Here is a 7920-nt window from a genome sequence, read left to right on the forward strand (position 1 = left end):
CAGCTCTCTGCTCGAGGCGCATGCGCCTCTTCATAAACCCAGACTTTACCCCAATGAATTCAAAGAGACAGCGCCGTGTGCCCTTCCTCCTCCCTGCTGCCCTCTCCCCCACCTGCCTCCCTCTGCAGCGAGGGTCTGCGGATTCCCAGAGACAACAAACACTACGGCTTACGAGGGTTCCAAGCACACACACACACACACACACACACGCACACACACGCCGGTGACACACTGCCCAACGTCTGGTTTTTCCAGTCCCTCTTCTTCAATTAAAAGAGCCACAGATTCTGAGTAAGCAGCTCTCAACAAGTACTCGGCGTTCTCTGCTCCCCACTTAAAGAGTGTGCCTACCCTTCTCTTGACCCCCCCCACCCCCCGCCCCGCCCCCCGTCTCCCTCCCACACTGTCCTCTCTCCCTGTGAAACAAGGGGACACTTCCCTTTTCACAAGCAGGCTCCACGCTCCGCACAGAGCTTGATCTCTCACGAGTCTGGGATCATGACCTGAACCAAAATCCAGAGTTGGACACTCAACTGACTGAGCCACCCAGGTGCCCCCATTCTGACTTCTTTTTAACTCAAGAGCTAGTTAGAAAGGCATTTTCAATTTCCAAAGCAGGTTAAGGAGGGCTACCTCCTCTGGGAGGGCTATTATTGTATTCTTAATTTTATTATGCCATCGTCAGGGAACATAGCCTACTGGACTTAATATTTCTGTGCAACTGGACACTTCTTTGTATCATTATACACGGTCAGTATTTTTTAATCTTCCATGTGTGTTTGAAGACACTTTGCATTCTGTTCGTTGCATAGAAAAATCATCAAACTTCATCCCCAGGTGCCATGTTAATTCCTACCTGTTTTTGCTTCTCAGGACCTGAGCTAGGTCTGAGAAGGAACAGCAAAAAGGGATGGAAGTTTATGGAAAGAAAAGGAGGAGGGAGGGGTGCCTGTGTGGCTCAGTCGGTTAAGTGTCTGACTTTTGATTTCGGCTCTGGTTGTGACCCCAGGATTGTGGGATTCTCTGTCCCCCTCTCTCTCTCCTTCCCCCTTCCCTCCTTCCCTCTCTCTCTCTTTCTCTCTCAAAATAAATAACTTAAAAAAAAAAAGAAAAAAGAAAAACAGGAGGGAAAAAAACATCCTCTGTGTAGATGTTGTCTACACAGGTGAGAAATCTGAGGTAGGGAGATTAACTCACCCAGAATCACATGGCTAATATGGAACAAAGACAGGATGGAACCACACCTGGTCCAACCCACCGAGTTCGCAGTGCATTCACTTAGAAAGATGGTAGGGTCTCGTAACCAACCGCCATACCCACACATTCTCCTTCCCACTACAAGGTCCAATCCATTCGCTCATTCATTCACCCAACAGTATTTACTGAACAACCAGCATTTATTTGCCACTAGAGATGCAGAGACCAAACTCAGCAGCCCCTGCTCTCCAGGACCTCACTGTCTCCGATGGGAGGCACACAGGTCATTACAACCCCACATGGTGAGTGAGGACAGCACTTAACACAAGAAGACCGGGTGCCCAACCTCCCTGAATCCAAGGCAGAGCCTGGGGAGGATGGAAGCATATATAATAATGTGTGCAAAGGTGACTCCTTGGGGAAGTTTTGAAAGATGAGTGAAATTACCCAAAGGATACCTCCAGGAAGGCCACTGGAATAAGAAGACCACACCTTTTTCCTGCTTTCTCTCTCATCCCAGGAGCCAAAGACATTGAAAGAGTATCTTCTGCTTCCTCCTGGAGAGTTCATTGGGCTTCTGTTCTTTAGTGATAAGACTTCTTACTGGCCCACGATTTCTTTCTGGAACATTGTTCCTCCCCTACTCCAGCTTTCTGCGCTCTTTTCGGACTTCCTCTCTGTCTCAACCCCGCCACTCAATACCCCACAGCCTCCAGTTCTCAGGGACAAGGCATGGAGGGACTAATAACCTCTTCTTCTCTACTCGTCTCTACTTCCTTTCAGCCCCTGTGCCCAAGCCCCCTCCCATCACGATCCTTCTAGAAAACACTTCACTATGTATTAGGTAACATCTATTGAGCACTCCACAGGAGGTGAGGATTCTTCCGGGACATGCACTTTATATGTACCATCTAATCTCTACAATCTTCTGGGGACCCTCCCCATCTTACAGCTGAGAAAATTAAGACATAAAGATGTCAAGCAACCTGCTCAAGATGGGACAGACGGTGCGTGCCGGAGCTGGGAGAGCCCGGGCAGCCGGCTGCTGAGCCCTTGCTGTCTACCACCCCGGAGGGATGCCTCCAATGGCAGCCGCAAGCCAGCGGCTGCACCGGCCACTGGAAACACACTTCCAAAGCATGAAAACACACGAGCTGAACAAACGGACAAGGTCATGGAAACAAGGAACACCTGAGAAGCGGACACAGGCCAGGGCAGGCTAAGAAAGCAAGACACCTAACTGCAACGGGGTGTCCTGGATGGGACCCCAGATCAGGAAAAGGGCCGTTCATGGGAAAATGAGTGGAATCCAAATCAAGTCTGGAGTTCAGAGAATAGGAGCGTGCCAACATCAGGATCGTTAAAGCATCCCTCGGTTGTGACAAACGTACCATCATAATGGAAGGTGTCAACAAGGGAGGAAACCAGGTGGGGGTGGACAGGAACTCCCCGTGCTGCCTTTGTGGCTTTTCTGTAAGTCTAAAATTCGTCCAAAATCAAAAGGATGTGTTCCACTGATCTCCTTTAGGTTGAACTGCATTTACAGCAGCCCTCCCGTCCGGCAGGGGGACGTTGCCGTGGAAACAGCCCAATGCCAGAAAGCAGGCTGGCCTTCAGCAGGTTGCTGAAGAGGCCGGGTATTAAAGCAGCTGCAGATGAGGTCCCTCAGGGACTACAGAATCTCCAAGTAAGCTCATCTGCAGAACGTCCCCATTTGCTCACTGGACAGTGTGGTTTGCGGCCTTCCCCACCGTGAGCCGGGCCGTGGAAGTGCAGGGGGAACGAGGCCTGTGTGATCTGTGCTCCCTCACACAGCAGACAAGGATGGGGCAGGCGGCTTCTGAAACCCTGGGCCGCTGCTGTCACACATCAACCAAGATAAACAGTTTGTGGAGTGGTAAATGCTGTCAGCTCAAGGTCTGGGGGCTTCCCTGTGGTGGTGACACTGGAACTGAGTGTTGAGAGACTCCTAAGATTTGGGTGCACCTGGGTGTCCCAGTCAGTTAAGCGTCCAGCTCTTGGTTTCAGCTCAGGTCATGATCTCATGGTTTGTGACTGCAAGCCCCGTGTCGGGCTCTGTGCTGACAGCATGGAGCCTGCTTGGGATTTTCTCTCTCTCTCTCTCTCTCTCTCTCTCTCTGCCCCTCCCCTGCTCACTCATTCTTTCTTTCTCTCAAAAATAAATACATAAATAAACTTTTTAAAAAAATTTTAAAAAGAAAGATGTTATTAGATTTTGCCAGAGGAAAAATGGGGTCACTAGATTTTCACCATGGCACCCACATCTTCTCCTTCCTTGTCTTTCTGGACGGGGCGATCCTCCATGATGCAGTGGGCTAAGGGTTTGGGGATAGCTAGCAGCCTTGGAATTCAGCCTCAGCCACCCTTGTCCTTGAAGGTGGAACCAGTGACCTCTGGCACCATTAGCAAATTCACAGGCTCTCGGAGTAAATGCTGCCCAACTCCACCCCACAGGGAATAGAGAGGGAAGAGTAAGTCCCAACGATGGGCAAGGGATGTGGGAGGGCCAAGCTGTCGATTAGTCAATAATCAGTCGGATAAACATTTACTAGATAACTACCATGCAGAGCTCAGGGCACTGGGGCCCCAGAGGAATACCCTTTCTGTCACTGCATCAGGCTGTGTGCATTGTAGATGGGCAGACGATCAAATAAAGTGCAGGGAGATATATATATATATATAAAAAAAAAAAAGGCAAGACAGACATGTTCAATCTTGATCCCAACTTTTCCCAGCTGGGGATCTCCATCAAATCTGAGCCTTGATTTCCTTACCTGTGAAATGGGAATAATGTAAAACAGCACCTTGCCTTGCGTGGTTGAAGGGATTAGAGACAACGAATGCAAGGCACCTAACACAGGTCCCATCAAATAGTATGTAGCTGCTCAACAAATGATCAATTTTACTGCAGTTGATGACACAACGACAACAAGGAATAGAACCATCACTCCTTTTTTTTTTTAAGATTTTATTTTTAAGTAATCTCTACACCCAATGTGAGGCTTGAACTCACAACCCCAAGATAAAAAGTCACAAGCTCTACAGACTGAGCCAGCCACGTGTCCCCAGAATCATCGATCTTAAGGACAATAGAACTTAAGGAGACAAAGAGTCCAACTCTTGAAAAAACAAAGGAAGGTGGTTTCAAGCCTACTCCACGGTGACAAAAACCCCATGAACCTAACAGCAGAAAGGTATTTGCTGCAAAGCGATATACAGCCCTTTATGCACAGCTGGAATGAGGGAGAATACTCTAGGCTGCAGTCAGGGAGGTAAGTGGAAAGAATGCGTTTTGGAAGATGGGTAGGAATTTTGACAGTAGGAGAAGGGAGAGAGAGCACCCTGGCTTCTGCCAGGCCCCGGTCTCCCCCCTCACTCACAGGAACAAAAATAAAACTAATCCCCTTCCCTCGTCCAAGCGTTTTCTCTTCTGGCCTCAGCCTGATGAGTCCATAATCCCTGCTCAATCCCCTGTTAACTCATCTCGGCCTGGCCTCCCAGTCTGCTCCAGCTAAATCGCTCTCCCGGGGGTGAATCCTCCCAGGAAGAAATCACAGGCCAGTGAGAAATCTTATCACTAAAGTACAGAATCTCAATGAAAAGGGTCTTAAGCTGAATCTCAGTGAAGAGATTCTCAAGTCAGGATGTTAAGATTTGGTTAGGATCCAAAGTACCTGGCACATAGCAGGGGCCAATATCTATGCAGTAAACGAATTGAGCTTTAAGGGGAAGTACAGCCCCATGATTCTGAGGGGTTATACTCTGATCCCACAGAGATCCAGACTGTCAAAAGCAGCAGGAAGCCAAGGAGCCCTTCAGGATGCAGCAAGAGACAAGACAGAACAGAATGAATAAAAAGTTACTCTGGCCTTTAAGAGTTCCAGGTGGTTGATTTCATTCATGCATCCCTATTAGCACTTGCCTTGGAGGGGCCGGTGTACCCCAAGTTCTTTCTAGTCCTCCGTACACCAACTCCAGGGGGTCCAAAGTTCTTGCCCTCTTTTCCCTACCCGACATCACTGGCTTCTCTGCTATCATTATCTACCTTTAATTTGCGAGTTGTTTCATACATGACCATTTACTCTTTAAGACCAGAACCGGGGCGCCTGGGTGGCGCAGTCGGTTAAGCGTCCGACTTCAGCCAGGTCACGATCTCGCGGTCCGTGAGTTCGAGCCCCGCATCGGGCTCTGGGCGGATGGCTCAGAGCCTGGAGCCTGTTTCCGATTCTGTGTCTCCCTCTCTCTCTGCCCCTCCCCCGTTCATGCTCTGTCTCTCTCTGTCGCAAAAATAAATAAACATTGAAAAAAAAAAATTAAAAAAAAAAAAAAAGACCAGAACCTTGTGTAGTAATTCTGCATAACATGCTATCCAGCAGGAAGAGGTCAGAAAGGAGGATCAGCACACCCAGCACAGGAAAGTCCCAAAGCACTTATCGTGGTGAAATAGTGGAGCACTCGCCAATGAGACAGTGGCTGAGAAAATCCAGGATCCCTGCCTCTCAGGAGACTCTATGTGCCTTGAAGAGATCGGACTTGATCTTAACGAGACCTGAGCTCAAGCATCACTTCTGGGAAACACCCTGCACCCCCTAGTGTCTTGTCCCCAGAGGCCAGTCGACAGGGTCTTCCCACAGTAGCTTCTAACACAAGGATGGTATCATCATTTTCCATTTCTTGTGCATCTCCCTATCTGACTGTGAACTTCTAAGGTCCAGGAATAGGTGGTAATCACCATTATAACCCGGCACCTAAGGCGGGGCTTGGGCCATAGTAGGTGCTCAGTCAATGTTTGCTGAATGAAAAGAGAGCCGGGCAAGAGGTCCCTGGATGGGAATTGTGTGGACTCCGTAGATCCAAAGTTCAGCTAGTAAGAAATCAGCCTGTGAGACGGGCTGGGGGTAGACCCTGTGCATTCCTGGTATGCCTGTCCTACTCCCTGAAGAAGCAGGCTGCTGAGGAGGCCTACCAGGAGGAGCAACGCAAGAGATGAGTCAGGTCTTGTGACCATGGCCTCGGGAAGGTGTGCCCCTTCAGTGTGGATGCTGCTCCCGGCAGGTCAAGTTGGGGGAAGGCACATGCACAATGGTGGGTGATTATCTTGGATTATTTCATTCAACCTCCACAATGGCTCTATGGGGAAGGTACGATGACCCACTTTACAGGTGCAACTCTGAGACCTTGGTCCTGGAAACCCAAGAGCCTCATGGTGCCTAACACAGGTTCACACACAACAAAGCATTTTAGAGAACCATGTATCAGCAAGGTGGATGAGGGCCTGAAATCAGTTTGCCTCTCCACCCTCAGAGAGCTGCTCAAACTCCCCACAAGCTTCCTGCCTCGCCCCAGGCTTAAGAGTTCCCAACCTCTCTGGCCACCCCAGTCCGTCCGCTCTGACTACTGAGAATGCTTTCACGCAGAGAATCCTTATTTTGACCCGTCAACTTCACATCTACTTCTGATACCCACACAGAGGAAGGCTAATCTCCTGCACATGACCGCCCTCCCCCAGTTATCACCTCGCCTTCCCCAAAGGTTTAGAAAGATGCCACAGAGGAGATTACACAGGCTGTTCAGTGTGAAACTGGTTTCATGCGGGGTAACCAACGTTTTTTATTGATGAAAGTAATCAGACGGATGGTTATCTTGTTGCAGTGAAGGCATCTCTCACCCAGAGGTGGGGGGTGGACTAGAAACCAAAACCCATACAAACGTGAACAATGGTCCAGGGCAAGACATCAGTATTGCCAAGAGGGGGTTCTGAGATGAACCAAACTTCTTGTTTTACAAAAGGGGAACAGAGAAGCAGAGGGGGTACAAAGGAACACAGCTATTAAGTAGCAAGGCAACAATCAGAACCTTTGAACCTGCAGCCTGGTCCTCTTTGCTGGGCACCACCAGCCATGCCCCTGCTCCAAAACCTGTGATTTCAGAACATCACCCCACGAGTGCCCAGTCCCCAGTGTGACTTTTCCCTTCCCCAGAGGTAAAGCCCCGCCCGGACGCTCGGGGAAGCCAGGGGACTTGCTTGGCTTTCCTGGCAAACTGAATTGATGCTCAGAACTCAAGAGTTCTTTGCTATTTGTTGACCGTGGGCTTGACAGGGGCGGTGGGCTATCTTCCTCTGGAAATGGGTTTCCTAACGCACGGAAGGGAGTCGCCTGGGCCTGCCGTTCAGTTCCGCACTGTTTTATGATTGCTGGGAAGATCTTCAAAACCACACTCCTCTTTCCTTTCCAGCGAGCCTCAGGGAAGGAGTATGGTGGAGAGCGTCAGGAGCCTGGGTTCCTCTCCGGGCTGTGCCCTGACCAGCCCTGGGAACCGCGACACCCCTCCTACCCAAGCTGAGCTCTACTTGCCTCTTGTATAAAAAATAGGGGCAATAAAATCTGTCCTGTCAGGGGCGCCTGGGTGGCGCAGTCGGTTGAGCGTCCGACTTCAGCCAGGTCACGATCTCGCGGTCCGTGAGTTCGAGCCCCGCGTCAGGCTCTGGGCTGATGGCTCAGAGCCTGGAGCCTGCTTCCGATTCTGTGACTCCCTCTCTCTCTGCCCCTCCCCCCCTTCATGCTCTGTCTCTCTCTGTCCCAAAAATAAATAAACGTTGAAAAAAAATTTTAAATAAAAATCTGTCCTGTCAGTAAAGGCGATATTATGAAGCTTCAATGACAAAGAGCGGGCAGGAGGCAGGGAGGCTCCCTCCCCGGC

This window comes from Herpailurus yagouaroundi, unplaced genomic scaffold (assembly GCF_014898765.1).
Source record: "Herpailurus yagouaroundi ecotype Mexico unplaced genomic scaffold, PumYag 187, whole genome shotgun sequence".
In the NCBI taxonomy this organism is placed as follows: domain Eukaryota; kingdom Metazoa; phylum Chordata; class Mammalia; order Carnivora; family Felidae; genus Herpailurus; species Herpailurus yagouaroundi.